Source organism: Colobus angolensis, unplaced genomic scaffold, assembly GCF_000951035.1.
Source record: "Colobus angolensis palliatus isolate OR3802 unplaced genomic scaffold, Cang.pa_1.0 Scaffold303, whole genome shotgun sequence".
Lineage (NCBI taxonomy): Eukaryota > Metazoa > Chordata > Mammalia > Primates > Cercopithecidae > Colobus > Colobus angolensis.
Window position 1 is genome coordinate 714730 of NW_012116300.1, and position 20461 is coordinate 735190.

The 20461-nt window shown below is 52.0% G+C and overlaps 5 non-coding genes across 5 annotated transcripts; 1 reads left to right on the forward strand and 4 right to left on the reverse strand.

Annotated features, from left to right (window-relative positions):
• The first annotated feature begins 525 nt into the window (after window positions 1-525).
• On the forward strand, window positions 526-598 carry TRNAK-CUU. Its single transcript has one exon. It is a non-coding gene; the product is annotated as a tRNA-Lys (tRNA).
• A 7610-nt stretch (window positions 599-8208) lies between these two features.
• Window positions 8209-8281, reverse strand: TRNAK-CUU. Its single transcript has one exon. It is a non-coding gene; the product is annotated as a tRNA-Lys (tRNA).
• Window positions 8282-12315: 4034 nt separating this feature from the next.
• On the reverse strand, window positions 12316-12388 carry TRNAK-CUU. The gene has a single exon. It is a non-coding gene; the product is annotated as a tRNA-Lys (tRNA).
• Window positions 12389-14496: 2108 nt separating this feature from the next.
• TRNAP-CGG lies at window positions 14497-14568 on the reverse strand. The gene has a single exon. It is a non-coding gene; the product is annotated as a tRNA-Pro (tRNA).
• Window positions 14569-18208: 3640 nt separating this feature from the next.
• On the reverse strand, window positions 18209-18281 carry TRNAK-CUU. The gene has a single exon. It is a non-coding gene; the product is annotated as a tRNA-Lys (tRNA).
• Window positions 18282-20461: the final 2180 nt, after the last annotated feature.

The window sequence follows — 20461 nt, forward strand, 5'->3', positions numbered from 1 at the left end:
ATATAAAAGCACACAGTAATGGAAACGGAACAACTAGATGCACATCACGGTGGGTTACAGTGCGGAGCGGTATTGCGAGGGTTTCTGTGCGTCCCAGTGAGCTCTGGGCATTCTGTCTGCAACTGCAAGGATGGCCGATGCACAGCAGAACTCTCCTGTGCCTGTAACTCGAGTGGCCTCAAAAAAAAAAAAAAAAAAAAAGGTTGTCATTGACTCAGTCGCAGTCTGGGGACATTTTTCTCTTTCTGAAAGAAGGCCATTTCAGCGGAGGGCACAGATTGGGAGAACACAGATTCATGCCAGCGTGGTGCCGAAGGAGACTCTGGCGGGTCACCCCCATTTATGGGAGAACGCAGGGTGGTGAAGGAAGTCCTGCACTAGCGGGGGCGTCGGTGGGGACTGAGCCTGCTGTGGGAGACCCCAAGTGCGCTCTGGTTTCTGGGACTGATTCATTACCTCACTTTGTTTTCACCACCCTTAGGCCACCCAGTCCATTTGTAGATGTAGAAAAGACTCCATAAGGAGGCCTGGCTAGCTCAGTCGGTAGAGCATGAGACTCTTAATCTCAGGGTCATGGGTTTGAGCCCCACATTGGGTGTGTATTTTGCTTTTTTGGCTCTCTCTCCCAGAATCTACCCTCTATCTGTGGAGGTAGAGGCCCCTGACAGATGCAGACTTGTTGGTGCCTTTCAGATGTGCCCCGAGGGTACATCTTTTCCTCCCAGCTCTCTGTCCCGGACAATGCAAAACTTGGTGAAAGAAGAAACTCAGGCCGGGTGCGGTGGCTCAAGCCTGTAATCCCAGCACTTTGGGAGGCCGAGACGGGCAGATCATGATGTCAGCAGATCGAGACCATCCTGGTTAACATGGTGAAACCCCGTCTTTACCAAAAAAATACAAAAAAAAAAAAACTAGCCAGGCGAGGTGGCGGGCGCCTGTAGTCCCAGCTGCTGGGGAGGCTGAGGCAGGAGCTTGCAGTGAGCCGAGATCCGGCCACTGCACTCCAGTCTGGGCGACACAGCGAGACTCCGTCTCAAAAAAATAAAAAGAAACTCAAGCAGAAGATTTAAAGTGACCAATGTCTGGTTATGCCCTCCCCTGCTTATTCCAGAAAGCCGTCCTGGGTTCCTGCCCCATGGACGCAGTTCCTACCTGGAAGATCACGAGAACAGCAGTTCCTCCCTCCTTGGTAGCAGAGGCCCTGGGGAAGACCCCCACTAGGGTTTCCCTCTTCTGGGATCATAGCAGGGATGTCCTCATTAAAACAGAAGAAAGTCTGAGAACGTGGGCTTGTCCAGGATTGGACTCTCTTGTACCTTAAGCAACAATTATAGCCTGGACAAGGAGCCATCCACGAAACTTTTCTCTGCTCATCTCCTGTCGTCCTTATGCCCGCCTCCACCCTTGTCCAGCAACACTGCCCAGATGCTGATCCCCAGGGGGTCATGTCAGGGAAAATTTGACTCAGGTCCCATCAAGTAGAGGGAGATGGGGATCCCAATGTTCACGAGCTTGAGAGTCCCAGTGTCTGGCTTTCCTGCCTTCCTTTCTGATTAGAGGCCTCCAGTCCAGGGAGGTGGGTGCCAGATCCTCCCGGAAGTGCCCAGCGCAGCCAGAGAGAGCAGCTCTGGTCTCCTGAGTTACCCAACCTCCCTCCACCCAGACCATCTGGGTGCATACAACATTTCACTGGATGGCTGCTTCTAGTGCCAGCGTGGTGCTGCCGGTACCTGTGTGCAGAGTTGTGAGGCTGGTTATGGTGACCCAGGGGGCAGACATTGGGATGTTCAATATTAGCAGTAGACGTAGCTAATGCTTATTAAGCTCACCATGCCTAACACTCTTCTAAGCTCTTTACTTACCTAAACTCATTTAATCTTCACTACTATACTCTTATTATTGCATTTTCAGACAAAATTGAGGAGCTGGGATGGAAACATGGAAACCCAGTCAACCTGCCACAGAATGGGCCCTCCCAACCCCAGCAGGTCAGGGAAGGGGACGGCAGGGAAGAGAAGGGCTGCCTGACTTTGTGTCGGCATTCCTGGGGCAGTGAGGTTTATTGACTGATTGATTTACTGATTGAGATGAGTCTCCCTCTGTCACCCAGATTGGAGTGCGATGGTGTGATATCTGCTCACTGCAACCTCCGCCTCCCAGGTTCAAGGAATTCTCCTGCTCAACCTCCCTTGAGTAACTGGGATTACAGGAACGCGCCACCACGCCCGACTAATTTTTGTATGTTTTTAGTAGACATGGGGTTTCACCATGTTGACCAGGCTGGTCTCGAACTCCTGGCCTCAGATGATCTGCCTGCCTCCACCTCCTAAAGTGCTGGGATTACAGGCGAGAGCCACGGTGCCCGGCCGGTTTTTTCAGAGTAGTGTGTGTGTGTGTGTGTGAGACGGAGTTTCGCTCTTTTTACCCAGGCTGGAGTGCAATAGCACCATCTCAGCTCACCACAACCTCCGCCTCCCGGGTTGAAGCAATTTTCCTGCCTCCACTTCCTAAGTAGCTGGGATTAGAGGCATGCGCCACCACGCCCGGGTAATTTTGTATTTTTAGTACAGATGCGGTTTCTCCGTGTTGGTCAAGTTTGTCGCAAACTGCTGACCTCCAGGTCATCTGCCCGCCTCAGCCTCCTAAAGTGCTGGGAATACAGGTGTGAGCCACCATGCTTGGCCTATTTCAAACAGTTTATAAAGAAAAATACATTGGTGCAACTCCTTGGATATGCTCCCTAATGCTGGGGCAAGGAACATCACTCAAAATCCAGACCTGGCCTTCTGAGATAGGTCAAGCTGTAAGGTCACTCGGAGCCCACTGAGGAAAGTGGCACTGGGTTGGGCACAGTGGCTCACCCCTGTAATCCCAGCACTTTGGGAGGCCGAGGTGGGTGGATCGTCTGAGGTCGGGAGTTCGAGACCAGCCTGGCTAACATGGTGAAACCCGGTCTCCACTAAAAATACAACAATTAGGCAGGCATGGTGGCAGGCGCCTGTAATCCCAGCTACTTGGGAGGCTGAGGCAGGAGAATCACTTGAACCCAGGAGGCGGAGGTTGCAGTGAGCCAAGATCATGCCATTGTACTCCAGCCTGGGCAATAAGAACAAGACTTTGTTTCAAAAAGAAAGAAAAGAAAAGAAAAGAAGGGAAGAAGGAAAGAAAAGAGAGAGAGAGAAAGAAAGGAGGGAGGGAGACAGAGATAGAGAGAAAGGAAGGAAGGAAGGAAAGAAGGAAGGAAGGAAGGAAGGAAGGAAGGAAGGAAGGAAGGAAGGAAGGAAGGAAGGAAGGAAGGAAAGAAGGAGGCACTAATCGGTAGGCCTACTTTTCCTGAAATTTTGAGATAGGGTCTCATTCTGTCACCCAGGCTGGAGTGCAGTGATGCAATCACAGCTTACTGTAGCCTCTACTTTCTGGACTCAAGCAGTCCTCCCATTTCAGCCTCTCAGGTAGCTGAGACTATACGCCAAGCCACCATGCTTGGTTATTTATTTTTGGAGTAGCAGTAGTAATAGTAGAGATGGGGTCCCTCTTTGTTGCCCAGGCTGGTCTTGAACCCCTGGGCTCAAGTAATCCTCCCATCTCAGACTACCCAAGTTCTGGGATTATAGGAATATGCCATCAAGCCTGACTCGGGCATGCTTTTCGTATAAGGTATAAGAGATCTCAGGTTCTAGTCCTGCATAAGCCCAAAGTTTTTCCTTCTAAAATCACTAACATTCTAGGTTAGGGGCTTGGTTCGTTCCGTTCCTGTGGTCCTGAGGAGTAACTGTGGGGAGTAAAGGTGGGGAAACCCAGTGCCCTCCAGTTTCCCTGCAGGGCTCGCAGGGGATTGGGGATCGAGTTCTGGAGACCCTACAGGTAAAGAGGAACAATCTTGGAGGACAGCAAGAGTGGGTGTGAAGGATCAAGAATTGCTGGTTGTAGGCCCGGCACGGTGGCTTACGCCTGTGATCCCAGCACTTCGGGAGACCGAGGTGGGCTAATCACTTGAGGTCAGGAGTTTGTTATATATAAAGGAGTTTGTTATATATAAAGTTTAAGTGCCGCAGAAGAAATAGAACTCAAATACTAAATTTTCTTTTAAATTCTCAGCAAGGCGAGGTACTCCTATAGAAGGGTGTGCCCTTACAGATGGAGCAATGGTGAGCGCACACTTGGACAAGGGAGGGGAAGGGGTTCTTATCCCTGAAGCACGTGGCCCCTGCAGCTGTGTCCTTCCCTTGTTGGCTAGGGTTAGACCGCACAGGCTAAACTAATTCTGATTGGATAATTTAAAGAGAGTGACGGAGTGAATGGTTTGGCGGGAAAAATGGTTATTACAGAGCAGGTAGTCGGAATGAGTCAGAGTGGAGTAGCTAATCGGAATGAGTCAGGGTGGAGCAGATGATTGAAATGAGTAGGGTGGAGCAGGTAATCTAAAAAGGTTGCTTTACGAGGAAGTTAACTTTAAAAGTAGAAGGTAAAGAACTGAACATACTGACATATTGAATCTTTGAAAAGAAATTTAGAACTTATATCTAACAAGTCGGAGACCAGATTGGCCAACATGGTGAAACCTCGTCTCTACCAAAAAACACAAAAATTAGCTGGGTGTGATGGCACGTGCCTGTAATCCCAGCTACACCGGAAGCTGAGGCAGGAGAATCGCTTAAGCCTGGGATGCAGAGATTGCAGTGAGCCGAGATCGTGCCACTGCACTCTAGCTTGGGCAACAGAGTGAGACTCTATTAAAAGAAAAAAAAAGTGTACAGTTTGGTAAGTTTTGGCAGTCCATCACTCTGCTTTCTGTCACTGTATTATTTTGCATTTTCTAGAGTTTTACATACATGGGATCATCATTATATAACATTATTATTATTATTATTATTATTATTATTTTTGAGACGGAGTCTCGCTCTGTGGCCCAGGCTGGAGTGCAGTGACCGGATCTCAGCTCACTGCAAGCTCCGCCTCCCGGATTCACGCCATTCTCCCGCCTCAGCCTCCGGAGTAGCTGGGACTATAGGCGCCCGCCACCTCGCCCGGCTAGTTTTTTGTATTTTTAGTAGAGACGGGGTTTCACCGTGTTAGCCAGGATGGTCTCGATCTCCTGACCTCGTGATCCACCCGTCTCGGCCTCCCAAAGTGCTGGGATTACAGGCATGAGCCACCGCGCCCGGCCCTATTATATAACATTATTTGTTATGACCACATTATCCTCCATTTTGGATTTATGATGATAATTTCATTTAATCTATCCCCTATTTTGGGGCTAGTAGATTGTTTCCATTTGTTTTTTGTTTTGTTTTGTTTTTTGAGATGGAGTCTCGTTCTGTTGCCCAGGCTGGAGCGCAGTGGCGCGCGATCTCGGCTCACTGCAACCTCCACCTCCCGAGTTCAAGAGATTCTTCTGCCTCACCCTCTCCAGTAGCTGGGACTACAGGCACGCGCCACTACGCCCAGCTAATTTTTGTAGTTTTAGTAGAGATGAGGTTTCACCGTGTTAGCCAGGATGGTCTCGATCTCCTGACCTCGTGATCCACCCGTTTCGGCCTCCCAAAGTGCTGGGATTACACGTTTGAGCCACCGCGCTCGGCCCTATTATATAACATTATTTGTTATGACCACATTATCCTCCATTTTGGATTTATGATGATAATTTCATTTAATCTATCCCCTATTTTGGGGCTAGTAGATTGTTTCCATTTGTTTTTTGTTTTGTTTTGTTTTTTGAGATGGAGTCTCGTTCTGTTGCCCAGGCTGGAGCGCAGTGGCGCGCGATCTCGGCTCACTGCAACCTCCACCTCCCGAGTTCAAGAGATTCTTCTGCCTCACCCTCTCCAGTAGCTGGGACTACAGGCACGCGCCACTACGCCCAGCTAATTTTTGTAGTTGTAGTAGAGATGAGGTTTCACCAGGCCAGGCCCGTCTTGAACTCCTGACCTCGTGATCTGCCCGCCTCAGCCTCCCAAAGTGCTGGGATTACAGACATGAGCCACCACGCCCAGCCTGTTTCCTGGTTTTTAAGTATAATCTGAGGATAAATAATTTTTGATGCAAAATATCTATGTAAATCTATTACACTTTTCTAGGATACAAGCCCCTGGTCAGGCTGGTGGGAATGTAAAATGATCCAGCCACTGTGTATAGCAGCCTGGCAGTTCCTCAAAATGTTAAGCACAGAACTACCAAATGACCCCAAAACTCCATTCCTAAATGGAATTCCACTCCTATGCTCAAGGAAATTTAAAACATATATTCATACTAAATCATGTACACAATGTTCACTTTAATGAGCTGAGTTGTGACTGTCCACCATCCATGTGTTGAAGTTCTAACTCTCAGTCCCTCAGAATGTGGCTGTATTTGCAGATTGGGTATTTAAAGTGGTAATTAAGACAAAATGATGTTATTAGGATGGTCGTTAATCCAATATGACTGGAGTCCTTGTAAGTAGAGGAAATTCAGGCCAGGAACGGTGGCTCACGCCTTTAATCCCAGCACTTTGGGAGGCCGAGGTAGGTGGATCACCTGAGTCAGGAGTTCGAGACCAGCCCTGCCAACATGGTGATAACCCTGTCCCTACTAAAAATACGAAAATTAGCAGGGCATGGTGGCAGATGCCTGTAGTCCCAGCGACTAGAGGGGCTGAGGCAGGAGGATCGCTTGAACCCAGGAGGTGGAGGTTGCAGTGAGCCAAGATCGTGCCACTGTACTCCAGTCTGGGCGACAGAGTGAGACTCCATCTCCAAAAAAAAAAGGAAACTTGGCCTGGGTGTAATCCCAGCATTTTGGGAGGGCAAGGCAGGAGGATCTCTGGAGACCAGATTTAAAAAAAAAAAAAAGAAAGAAAGAAAGAAAGAAAAGAAAATATTCTATTTTTAATTTTGTCTGAAAGTGCACTTACAAGAGTATAGCAGTGAAGACCGAACAAGTTAAGGCACAGAAAGGGGCTGGGTGTGGTGGCTCAGCCTGTATTCTCAGTACTTTGGGAGGCAGGTGAATTGCTTGAAGCGGCATGGTGAGATTTTTTTTTTTTAGATGGAGTCTGGCTCTGTCACCCAGGCTGGAGTGCAGTGGCCGGATCTCAGCTCACCGCAAGCTCCCCCTCCCAGGTTCACGCCATTCTCCTGCCTCAGGCTCCCAAGCAGCTGGGACTGCAGGCGCCCACCACCATGCCTGGCTAATTTTTTTTATTTTTAGTGGAGACGGGGTTTCACTGTGTTAGCCAGGATGGTCTCGATCTCCTGATCTCGTGATCTGCCTGCCTCAGCCTCCCAAAGTGCTGGGATTACAAGCGTGAGCCACCGCACGCGGCCAGACATGGTAAGCTTAAACAGCGTTAGCTACATCTACTGTTAATGTTGAACATCCCATTCTCTGACCACTCCATTACTAACCTCAGAATTCTGCATGCAGGCACCCCCTGCCCTAGATTTCACAAGAGAGATCCTGTGAAATCCTGTGGTTTCAGGGTGGAGGGAGGCCAGGCAACTGGAGAAATTAGAGCCTGGCCTCCCAAAGACCTGCTCCCTCTGACTGCACTGGGCACCTCTGGGAGGATCCGGCACCCATCTCCCTGGGTTGGAAGCCTTTAATCTGAGGAGGAGGCAGGGAAGCTAGACACTGGGACTCCCAAACTGGTGAACATTAGAATATCCATCCCCCTGTACTTGATGGGACCCTAGTCAAACCTCCTAACAAGATGACACGACCCCCTAGGGATCAGCGCCTGGGCAATGTTGTTGGACAAGGGTGGAGCCGGGGATAAGGACGACCAGAGATGGGCGGGGAAGATTTCGTCGGTGGCTCCTTGGTCTAGGCTATGATTGTTCCTTAGGGTGCAAGAGTCCAATCCTGGACAAGCCCATGTTCTCAGACTTTATTCTTTTAATGTGGCACAGTCTTGCTGTGGTCCCAGAAGAGGAAAACCTTACTGGGCAGCTTCCTCACCGCAGCTGCTAACAAGAGCAGGGAACTGCTGTTCTCCTGGTCTTCCAGGTAGGCACCGCGTCCATGGGCCCCCATAAGGGGTCTACAGCCATACTTGGAGTAAACGCCCCTCAGCTCAGGAACCCAGGATGTTTTCCTGAGGTGAGCAGGCATCTGCTTTCACCAAGTCTTGCATTGCCAGGGACAGATGGCTGAGAGAAGAAAATCGACCCACGTGGAACAGAAACTCACAATGCTATCCCTGTGGGTGAGGCTCGCAGTAAAAGTAGCCGCCCAACGTGGGGCTCGAACCCACGACCCTGAGATTAAGCATCTCATGCTCTACCGACTGAGATAGCTGGGCTCGTCGAAGAGGGTTTCTTCTGGATTTCTAGATTAAAGCAGAGTCCGGGACCAGGAGACGTCGGTGCTGTTACTACACTGTGGAACACAGTTGCTCTGCCATAAGCGTCTTCCTCAGGCCTGCCCCAAAGGCGAGGCGCAGACCGATGCCCCCAACGGTGGCTGGATCCGGGTCCTTCTCTGCATCCCAGGCCCACCGGCGGACGCCCCGAGCGTGGCAACTCCTGAGTCCGCTGGAGGCGGATGTATGGAACCGCTTGAGGCGACTCCAGGGATGTGGAACCCTGCCCCGACTCACGGCCGTGGAAGCGGGTCTGACCTGTGGATTCCTCATTCATGCGAAATATCTTTGCTGAGCCCCGACTTCGAGCCCAGCCAGGTCCCATGGAGGCAGCAGACCCTGGGCATCCAGCCCCGTCGGAGGGGGTGGCACAGAGCCGGGGCGGCCAGACTGGGGCAAAATATTGTTGTGATTCCTGCCCAAAGTGTGGGGGTGGGGGTTCGGAGGAGAGAGGGACTGCAGGAGCTGCGAGGCGCCCCGGAAAGAAAACCGTGTCCCCGCCAGGGGGAGGTGGGCCGGGCTGGGGTGCAGGGGGCCGGGAGGTGGTGGGCAGCGGCGGGCAGTGACGGCGGGAAGCAGACAGGAAACCTCCGCGACCCAGCGGCCTCCTGCGCTGGGTTCCGTACCTCGCATCCCACCTGGGCAGGTGACGGTTTCCCGTTCCTTTCTAGGACCCTTGGCCTTTGCCGCTGCTGTTCGGCTGCAGAAGAATCCTCTAGCTGGGCTTGGTGGCTCACGCCTGTGATCCCAGCACTTTGGAAGGCTAAGGAGATAGGATCGCTTGAGCCCAGAGGCTGGGGACCAGACTGGGCAATATAGTGAGACCCCGTCTCTACAAAAAATAAAAATTTAAAAATTAGCGGGGCGTGGTGGCGCGCGCCTTGGGTCCCAGTTACTCGGGAATCTGAGGTGGGAGGATCCCTTGAGTTTGGGAGGTTGAGGCTGCAGTGAGCTACGCTTGCACCATCGCACTCCAGCCTGGGCAACAGGGCAAGACCCTGTCTCAGAAAAAAAAGAAGCCTCAGCACATGCATCTCCCCAGGTTCGAGTCTCCTCCTTGGCGGGGCTGGGGGGACAACGGCTTCAGGCGCCCCGTGGACTCTTTTTCCTGGCTCTTCTGTTCTCACTCCAGGCTGAGGTCCTATTTTTTCCAGGACCCCAGAGTTCAGGTTCCAGGACTCCCAGGGTTAAGGGAGATGCCTGAGAGGGCTCAAGCCACATTCCTGAGAGTGGCAGGTGGGGGGGATGGAGTCTCATCTCGACCCACCTAGTTAGCCAGACTGGGGCAGGCTGTTATGCTGCCGTGCTGGTCGGGCCTTGGGGGAAGGCGATCTGGACGGGAAACCAGCAGTTTAAAAAAGAAAAGAAGGCTGGGCGCGGTGGCTCACTCCTGTAATCCCAGCACTTTGGGAGGCCGAGGCGGGCGGATCACGAGGTCAGGAGATCCAGACCATCCTGGCTAACACGGTGAAACCCCGTCTCTACTAAAAATACAAAAAATTAGCCGGGCGTGGTGGCGGGCGCCTGTAGTCCCAGCTACTCGGGAGGCTGAGGCGGGAGAATGGCGTGAACCCGGGAGGCGGAGCTTGCAGTGAGCCCAGATTGCGCCACTGCACTCCAGTCTGGACGACAGAGCGAAACTCTGTCTCACAAAAAAAAAAGAAAAGAAAAAAGAAAAAGTGGGAGGGGCTGAGGGCAGCTCTAACCTCAGCAGGTTTGTTTTTCCAGCAGCGAGAGGGGAGTGTGTATGGGGTGACCCCTCACGTTCAGCCCCCGTACTGGGGCTTCGACCTGGTCTTTCCATTTTTTTACTTCTTCCTGGGCTGGTGAATCACAATATCAAACACCTAGAGGATCTGCTGTATCGGCCAGGCTCTGGAAAGAAACAGAACCATTAGGAGAGACGTGTGAGACGGCTGACGCTTATGTGTACATGTGCATGGATGTGTTGCTATTTTTATTAGGTTTATTTAAATGAATTGGCACATTTAAATGAATTGGGCAAGTCTGAAATGTATAGCGTGGGCAGTCAAGAGTTAATGTGAAAGTCTTCAAACACCATTCTACATGCTTTACCAAAAAATGAAATAATTTTAATACTCGAATTAATCTTTTAATTGCCATTATCCTCACCATTACAAATGTGTAAGCTGGGGCCTTTGAGAGCCTCGATTTGTGGGTCCATATTTGTGGGGTGCAGATGAGGGATGGGGAACCTGGTCCTGTCGTCTTTCCCTCTACCCCTAAAAGAACTGTCCCAGGCTGGAAACAGCGGCTCATGCCTGTAATCCCAGCATTTTGGGAGGCCGAGGTGAGCGGATCACCTGAGGTCAGAAGTTTGAGACCAGCCTGGCCAACATGGTGAAACCCTGTCTCTACTAAAAATACAAAAAATTAGCCAGGAGTGGTGTTGAGTGCCTGTAGTCCCAGCTACTCGGGAGCCTGAGGCACGAGAATCACTTGAATCTGGGAGGCAGAGGTTTCAGTGAGCCAAGATCACACCATTATACTCCAGCCTGGGCGACAGGGACTCTGTCTCAAATAACAATAATAATAATAAAATAGCCAGGCCTGGTGGCTCATGCTTGTAATCCCAGCATTTTGGGAGGCTGAGGCGGGCAGATCATGAGGGCAGGAGATTGAGACCATCCTGCCTAACATGGTGAAACCCCGTCTTTACTAAAAATACAAAAAATTAGCCGGGCACGGTGGCGGGCACTTGCAGTCCCAGCTACTTGGAAGGCTGAGACAGGAGAATGGCGTGAACCCGGGAGGCGGAGCTTGCAGTGAGCCGAGAGCACGCTACCGCACTCCAGCTTGGGCGACAGAGTGAGACCCCGTCTCAATAAATAAATAAATTAATTAATTAATAATAATAATAACAATAAATATGTCTGTTTCTTATTTGCCAGTATGGCCCCACAATGGGCTGGTAATAATAATAATAAAACAAACACGCCTGTTGCTTATTGCCAGTATGGCCCCATGATGGGCTGGTAAGAGGTCTCAGTTAAACTCACAGATTCAGGGCCCTAAAAGGCTGCTAAACGTGGAGTGAAGACCTGGAGTAAGAGCTTTTGCCTTGAGTCCCCACCTCCCTGAGAGGCCTGATGTGCATGGAGAGGAGCATCTCAAGCGGAAACAGAGCTGGCCCCAGAGGCAGGCAGACCAAGGTTTTCAGCCCCTTCCACCCATTCCCAGGCTATGGGGGACTTCAGAGGCTGGGTCAAGGCCTGGATCCCTGAGAGTCTATGGCAGACAGATGCTCTATGGCAGGACCTCAGCCAGCCTGCTCCTCCTGGCTGCCCTATGGTCAGGGCACTGCCTTGAGTCCCTTCATTCGCAGAGCTGAGGAGGCTTGGGGAGGTTTGAAATCCAAGCCAGTTCCTCTGCCAGGAACTGGGGTGTAGCTGTAGTCCCTCAGTCAGTGGGACAATGGGACATTAGGACCTGCCTCCTGCGGCCTGGGGCCTTTCTGCCCAGCCCCTTACCCGCTGCCTTCCTCCTCCAGAGACAAAACATTGCCTTTAGGATTCCCATGGAGCAGTTCCAACATTCCCCCTGTGGTATCCCCCAGTTGGGCAACCCCATGTGTGATAATCTTACCACCCACCCATGGAAAAGATGTGACTCTCATTCAGAGTGAGGGATGGAGGGGACCCTACCCAGCCAAAGCCAAGTCACGGGTAAGGCAGGAAGGCCGCAGTTCATGAAGGAGCAGCACCTAGACCACACCTACGGGAGCTGCCCCTCCATGCCTGGCTCTGCCTCTCCCTGCTTAAGCCACATCCCCCAAACAGATCCTCAAACATGGAAAATGTGAGACAGAAACCATCCCCCCAAACGAAAGTCAGAGATCCAGAACAGAGGACCCTCCTCCTCATGCAATGAGGCAGCTGGGAAGTCTTCTCAGGGTCTCTCCAAGCAGGATTCTGTGTTGCTTACAAGGTCTAAGCTAGTCAAAAGGTATACTTCGCCCAACTTGGGGCTCAAACCCATAACCCTGAGATTAAGAGTGTCATGCTCTACCGACTGAGCTAGCCAGGCAAGTAGAGGCAGGGGGTGTTGTTTTTCCCTGGATCTGAGGCCTTAGGTGACTTAGCTGTTCCTGTCAGGCATTCTCCGATTTCCAACATCCCCTATGTCAATAAGGACTCTGGATTCTGGGGCTGAGTCCCATAGACCAGCCAAAGTTCTAGAGTTGGGACCTGGGGAAATGGAGGGCAGGAGTGGGGCTCGAATCCCAGGACTGTGGGCAACTCACCGGAGCCGTGGTGGGCAAGGAACCACATCCTCTTCTCTGCCACCTCAAACAGTCCTCGGGGCTACCTGCTTGCTGGGGTAGTTTGGGGTCTGGGGTCGGTGAGTCATGGCTGCTTGTTTCTTTGTTAGCCAGGCTCTGGGTCCGAGCCCTAAGGACGTTGTTGTGGAACAAAAGCAGCGGCTGGGATTACAGCGCTCGGGGGTCCCTGACCTTGCCTTTGGCACTTTGGAGGCAGGAGCAGAGCTGCGGCAATCCCACCTGCCTTAGAGCCACCTAGGACCTGGTCTCCACAGATATTCCTTCCTGTCTGGGCCCAAATCCTGGGAAGAGAAACATTGAGAAGAGGACACGTAGACTGGGTACAGTGGCTCGCACCCATAATCCCAGCCACTTTGGGAGGCCAAGGTGGGAAGATCACTTGAGGCCAGGAGTCCAAGACCAGCCTGAGCAATATAGCAAGACCCTGTTTTTGTGAAAAAATTTTAAAAATTAGCTAGGTGTGGTAGTGCAGTGACTCACACCTGTAATCCTAGCAATTTGGGAGGCCGAGGCGGGTGGGTCCCTTGAGGCCAGGAGTTTGAGACTAGCCTGGCCAAGATGGCGAAACCTCATCTCTACTAAAAATACAAAAATTAGGGCCAGGCGTGGTGGCTCGCACCTGTAATCCCAGCACTTTGGGAGGCCGAGGCGGGCAGATCATGAGGTCAGAAGTTTGAGACCAGCCTGGTCAATGTGGTGAAACCCCATCTCTACTAAAAGTACAAAACATTAACCAGGCATGGTGGCAGGCGCCTGTAATCCCAGCTACTCAGGAGGCTGAGGCAGGAGAATCACTTGAATCTGGGAAGCAGAGGTTACAGCGAGCCAACCAAGATTGTACCACTGCACTCCAGCCTGGGAGACAGAGTGAGACTCCATCTCAAAAAACAAAAAATTAGCCAGGCGTTGTGGCGCCCACCTATACTCCCAGCTACTTAGGAAGCTCAGGAAGGAGAATCGCTTGAACCGTGGAGCACAGGTTGCAGTGAGCCGAGATGATGCCACTGCACTCCAGCCTGGACGACAGAGCGAGACCTTGTCTCAAAGAAAATTATAATTATATAATAAAATTATATTATGATATAATCATGTTACTAATAGAATTATATGATACATATATACTACATATAATATAAACATATATAAAATATGTATGTTTAGGTATAACATACACATGTTTTTCATATGTGTGTATATTGTTCAATACCATAGACATGAAATCTAATTTCCATGTGTAATGAGAGAATGAGATATCTTGTTTTTTTGGTACCAAGTCTTCAAAATCCCGATGCGTATTTTGTACTTACAGCAGCACATCTCAAGTGGACCAGCCGTATTTCAAGTGTTTAAGAGCCATGTGTGACTCCTGGCTACCTTCCTGGCCAGGGCAGCAGGGGGCCATGGGGTCAGGCAGCTTTGACCTGCTCTCAAGAGCTTCATCTGCGGATCTGCCTTGGCCTGCAGAGATGTGGGTTTCTAGGGCGAAGAGGGGAGGTCGAGGAACGAGTAGCTCTCCAGGCCCCACCTGGACCGCGCACCCCACTCTGATCACTCAGAACCCGACTACCGGCCTCCCCTATACGGGGAGCCCATGTGGAGCTGAACGACCCGGGCTGCGGAGGGTGCAGCTTCTCTGGGGCTGGGAAGGAGGAGAAGGGTGCGGGACTCCAGCGAGACCGAGGCAAGTGCCGACCAGGCCAGCCTCAGGAGCATCCTGGTCCCTTGCAGCTGAGGCACAGACCTGGACCGACCTGAAGCGGAGCAAGGCGACTGGTGGATGAGGCTTCAGGCTCGGTCCCCGATTTTCAAGTTCTATATTCTCTAAAATGACAGGGGAAAAGTAACCACTTTGGGGCTCGTCCGGGATTTGAACCCGGGACCTCTCGCACCCGAAGCGAGAATCATACCCCTAGACCAACGAGCCTCCCAGGTGTGGACTTCCGCTGACATTTCAGACACCTGCCTCCAATCCGGCGCGAGTCGGCTGATTCCGAAGTGGATAGAGCTCATCCCTGTACCCAAGTGATTGGCAGAATTCTGGGGTCGCTGCGGGGAGACCCTGGTGAACCAGCCCGGTGGAGACAGAGCCCATCTACACTGGGCTCGGCAGGGGATGCTCAGGGTCAGACCTGCAACCTGGGGCTCCCTGCTGTATTTTCCCCTGTCCCGGGGTTAACGGGTCTGCGCTCAAACCTGGGGCTGCTGACTCATACCCAAGACCTTGCCCTAGGAGGATGGCTGAGCGGCCAGCTCACTTTGCATCCGACTGCAGCCGGTGGCTGGCTCCATCCCAGAGGCGCCCCCATAGCCTCCCTTGGGTGGAGCCCAGAGCCTCTGCCCTGACTCAGAAGCTAGCTCTGTCCTGTCTCTGCCTCTGTCAGCAAGAATTGAGGAAGTTCCAGGAAGTCACTGGGGATGAGCAGCGATGGCAAAGGGCATGACAGTGACACACACTCTCCGCCTCTGTTTCTCTCTCACTCTGTCTTTAGGCGCTGGTGGCTTTGAGGTTATGATTAGGGTGAGAGTGGGCCTCAGGTTCAAATCCTGATGGGCCAATACTGCAACACCTTCTGGATCCTTCTTTAAGGACGTGAGCAGTTTGGAAAGCCGGTGGACACGGCCTGGATGTGGAGAGGATCCAGCGAGTTCCGCGTGTGGTGGACTAGAGGGTCCTGACCATCGCCACAGGCCGCCCACCCTATTTTGCCCTAGATCAACCCCACCCCAGAGCTGAGCGCTGTCCCACTCCGGGGACTCCCTCCTCCCCTCTGGCTGGGCTTCTCGCTGCCGCTTCCCGGCCACACCCCCAGCGCTGGCATCGACGTTTATGGAGAGCGGAGAATACAAAGTTTTGGATTCCAGAAAGATAAAGCGGGGGTGGTGTGGGAGTGGGGGAGCAAAGATGGTGCTTCCTGCCACCGAGGTCTGTTGGCCTAGAGGTATGAGTCTGGCTTTGGGTGCGAGAGGCCCCGGGTCGGAATCCCAGAGGAGCCCAGGCCGCAATGATCAGCTGTTGTTTGTTAGCCTGGGAAATCCAGCGTGCAAGAACAACAACGGAGCGAATGAAAGAATCTTTCGCAGGAAAAGCAGGCCCTGCCTCCCTCTCCTACCTTCTTCGGTTTCTCAAACTGCAGGTGCGACCCCACCAGGTGGGGCCTTGGGCCCTGGGCCCGGGTTGAGGAACCCGGAAATCAGCTACACCGCGACCTCCTGGATCCAGGACTGAGTACCCTGGACCGCGCGCATCTGGCCCTTTTTTTTCTTTTAAGGAAGTACTGCGGGTAGAAGGACTTGACTGCGGGTGGGAGTGAATGGAGACGGTGTCCGGGGGCCCGGGTGGCCGCAGCTAACTCAGTCTCCGCGTCCCTCACTTGTTGACCCAGAGAAGTAAGCGAACGCAATGGACGCCTCCCCCAGCAGGAGCCTCTGTACTGCCCGGGGGCAGGCGGGCGGCCCAGCCCCAGCGGATGGAGCCCGGGCACCCGGTCACCCCGCCTCCCAGATTCGCCGGCGCAGTGGGCGCAGAGGCCCAACTTCATTCCCTCTTCGACCCCCTTCCCTGCCTGCGATCTGAACTGAACCTAGGACAGTTCTGAAGTTAACACCCCTCTTCCAAAGTAAAAGACCCAGACCATATTTTAATTTTTTAAAAAAGAACAAGTCGACCGGGGGAAGTGGCTCATGCCTGTAATCCCAGAACTTTGGGAGGCCGAGGCGGGCGGATCACGAGATCAGGAGTTCTAGACCAGCCTGCCCAACACGGTGAAACCCCATCTCTACTAAAAATACGAAAAAGTAGCCAGGCGTGCTGGCGCATGCGTGTAGTCTCAGCTACTCCGGAGGCTGAAGCAGGGGAATCGCTTGAATCCAGAGGCGGAGGTTGCAGTGAGCTGAGATGGGGCCACTGCACTCCAGCTTAGCGACAGAGCCAGAGTCTGTCTCAAAAAGAAACAAAAAAGAACAAGTCAAACTGGGCGGGATGGCTCATGCCTGTAGTCCCAGCACCTTGGGAGGCCTAGGCGGGCAGATCACTTGAGGTCAGGAATGAGACCAATCTAGCCAACATGGTAAAACTCTGTCTCTACTAAAAATACGAAAATTGTCTGGGCTTGGTGGCACGCACCTGTAATCCCAGATATTCGGTAGGCTGAGGCAGGAGAATGATTTGAACCCGGGAGGCGAAGGTTGCAGTGAGCCGAGATCGCCTCACTGCACTCCAAGCTGGGCGACAAGAGCAAGACTCCGTCTCAAATAAAATAAAATAAAATAAAACAGAACAAGTCAGGTCTAGATTTATCCACATGGACTCAAATTTTTTATTCTCAAACATCATAGGCATCATGTGTTAAAGTATACACCTAATTTTTTGGTGGGCACAATGGCGGGCCGAAAATAAAGAGCACACAGTTCAAAGTGAAGATTGAAAATAACCAAGAATAATATGTTTAAAAAAACAGCCGGCCGGGCGCGGTGGCTCAAGCCTGTAATCCCAGCACTTTGGGAGGCCGAGACGGGTGGATCACGAGGTCAGGAGATCGAGACCATCCTGGCTAACATGGTGAAACCCCGTCTCTACTAAAAAATACAAAAAACTAGCCGGGCGAGGTGGCGGGCGCCTGTAGTCCCAGCTACTCTGGAGGCTGAGGCAGGAGAATGGTGTAAACCCGGGAGGCGGAGCTTGCAGTGAGCTGAGATCCGGCCACTGCACTCCAGCCTGGGCGACAGAGCGAAACTCTGTCTCAAAAAAAATAAATAAATAAAAATAAATAAATAAATAAAATAAAAGTCCCTAAAATGCAGAAATAATAGCGTAAGCTGTCTCTCCTTTCTCTCTCTCTCTCTCCGCCTCGGCTGCCAAACAGGGAAGGGCCTCTGTCCAGTGGACACGTGACCCACGTGACCTCACCTATCATTGGAGATGGCTCACACTCCTTACCCTGCCCCCTTGTCATGTATCCAATAAATAACAGCGCAGCCTGGCATTCGGGGCCACTACCAGTCTCTGCGTCTTGGTGGTAGTGGTCCCCCGGACCCAACTGTCTTTTCTTTTATCTGTCTCGTGTCTTTATTTCTACGATCTTATCTCTGCACACGGGGAGAAAAACCCACAGACCCTGTAGGGCTGGCCCCTACATTGACCCATAGTCTCAGCTGAACTGGGCGGGTGGACACTTCTCCCCTGGCTGAACTTCAAAGCAGCACATCCACCCCCAGCCCTGGGACTGAGTCTCCTGGGGGAGGGGAAGAAACTTTGGGTCTTATGCTAAGGGAAAGGGATCCAGGTTCTCTATCCCAGTCTAGGGGTGAGCAGACAGACCTTCCTGGGGTGCAAAATCTCCTGTTTTTTTTTCCTTAGAGACCCTGGTTCTGGGACACCCATCGTGAGAGAAGACACAGCAGCTGTCAGCTTAATGAATTTGGAAGGAGGTCTTCACAGTTCTCATGGTGACACAGATCGAGTTGGGACTCAATGAAAGTTTACCTTCCAGTTAGGGGCCGAGCATAGGAACCTGTGTCACTTGTGATGATGCTGAATTCTGTGTTATCAAGAATGGTAAAAGCTGCGCCCGACGTGGGGCTCGAACCCACGACCCTGAGATTAAGAGTCTCATGCTCTACCGACTGAGCTAGCCGGGCTGATATGACACTGCTTGCTTCCCACCCTAATGTTCAGAAAACTCAAAGCAGGTGCTGCCAAAAAAAAAAAAAAAAGGCTGTGGTGACTCTAGTCCTGAGGAGGTGGTGCAGGCATGGCTACCCGTGGAGCTGGGTGCACAGTCCCTGCCGGGGTCTCCGGACATCTGGGAGCCCCTATCCTCCCCTCTCAACGAGTTGTGGGCAAACTGTGAATCCCTTAACCTCAAACCGGAGCCTCCAGTCAGCTGGAATGTGTAGTCAGGGACCATTAGCCATGGCTCCAGGCCGGGACCGCTCAGAGTGGTCCTGAGTGGGAGGTGGGGAGGAAAGGAATAACCTTTCTCAGGGGCCCAAGTGCGGATCCAAAGGGGTCTAGGTCCAAGCTTCGCTGCCAATATAAATCCCAATTCCTACTTAATATTGAGCCTGGCCTCTGTATAGCTCCAAACCATTTCAAATGACCCAAAGAGCCCAACTCTTCCCACTCCCCTGTAAATCTGTGTGCACGGTGGAGGCAAGCGGCTCATGACAGGGGTTTCTCCATGTTGGTCAGGCTGGTCTCAAACTGACAACCTCAGGTGATCCGCCTGCCTTGGCCTCCCAAAGTGCTGGGATTACAGGCGATCCCAGCTGCCGGCCTGCGTGGCTTCTGAGTTAATGATCAGTGTGGAGTCAGGGGGGAAGGGGAGGCCAGGAAGGAGGGGCTGAAGGGAAAGAGTAGAGCAGCAGGGTAGGGCCTGTCCAGAGTGTGCGCCTCACGAAATGGACCCCCTCGACTTGGGACCCAGTTCTTCCTTGCCTCCCCTTCCCTTCCTTAGATCGGAACAGGAACTGCAGGCCGGCCTCTGTCAAGCGCGTCCGTGAGAAGAGACCACCAAACAGGCTTTGTGTGAGCAATAAAGCTTTTTAATTACCTGGGTGCAGGCGGACTGAGTTCCAAAAAGGAGTCAGCAAAGGGAGATGGGGAAGGAGTTGCTTTATAGGAGTTGGGTAGGTAATGGAAAATTACGGTAAAAGGTGCTTATCTATTGTTAGCAGAGGAGGGGGTCACAAGGTACATGGTAGGGAGGTCATAAGATTTATTTTCCAAAAGAAGAATGTCACAAAGTCGACTGATCAGCTAAGGTAGGGCAGGGACAAGTCACAATGGTAGAATGTTGTAATGTTGGTTAATCACTTAAGGCAGGAACTGCTATTTTACTTGTTTGTGTGTTTTTTTGGCTTCTTCAGACTTCTTGGCTCCTGCAGGCCATCTGGACATATTTGTGCAGGTCACAGGGGTTATAATGGCTGAGCTTCAGCTCAGACGCCTGACATCTCGACCTGTGACCCAGGACCCAGCAGCAGCCTCTGGCAGCCTGGCAGTCATTGGAAATCGGCCCAATTTTCTCTTTGTCCACATGGGGAGCAGTCCCAGTCGCCCCGCCTTATCCCAGCCAGGGAGTATCATCGCAGACCTGGTCATTCTAAAACCCTGGAAAATCCCAACTTGAAAATGTCAGTCAGGCCGGGCACGCAGGCGTTGGGGCTCACGCCTGTAATCCCAGCACTTTGGGAGGCCAAGGCGGGTGGATCACCTGAGGTGAGGAGTTGGAGACCAGCCTGGCCAACATGATGAAACTCCATCTCTCCTAAAAATACAAAAAATTAGCCAGGCATTGTGGCGCCCACCTGTCGTCCCAGCTACTTCGGAGGCTGAGGCAGGAGAATCACTTGAACCCCAGAGGCGGAGGTTGTAGTGGGCCAAGATGGCACCACTGCACTCCAGCCTGGGCAACTCCGTCTCAAACAAACAAACAAACAAATAACGTCAATCAACGGACAATAGACACCAACACCAGTGTTGGACCATCTGACAGGATGACAAAGATGGTGAAGTGGCCACCATAAACATGCTTCAAGGAGCAACCGCTGCTTCATGCAAATGAAAAAATGTGAAGTCTCAGCAAAGGAGTAGAAAATATAAAGAATAACCAAGCGGAAACTTTAGGCCCAAGAAATACAAAACCAAAGGAAGGAACTTTAATGAATGAGTAACAGCAGAATGGAAGAAAACAGAAGACTCCGCAAATTTGAAGACAGAACAGTAGAAATTACCCGGAGAGAAAATAAACTAGGCCGGGCGCGGTGGCTCAAGCCTGTAATCCCAGCACTTTGGGAGGCCGAGACGGGCGGATCAC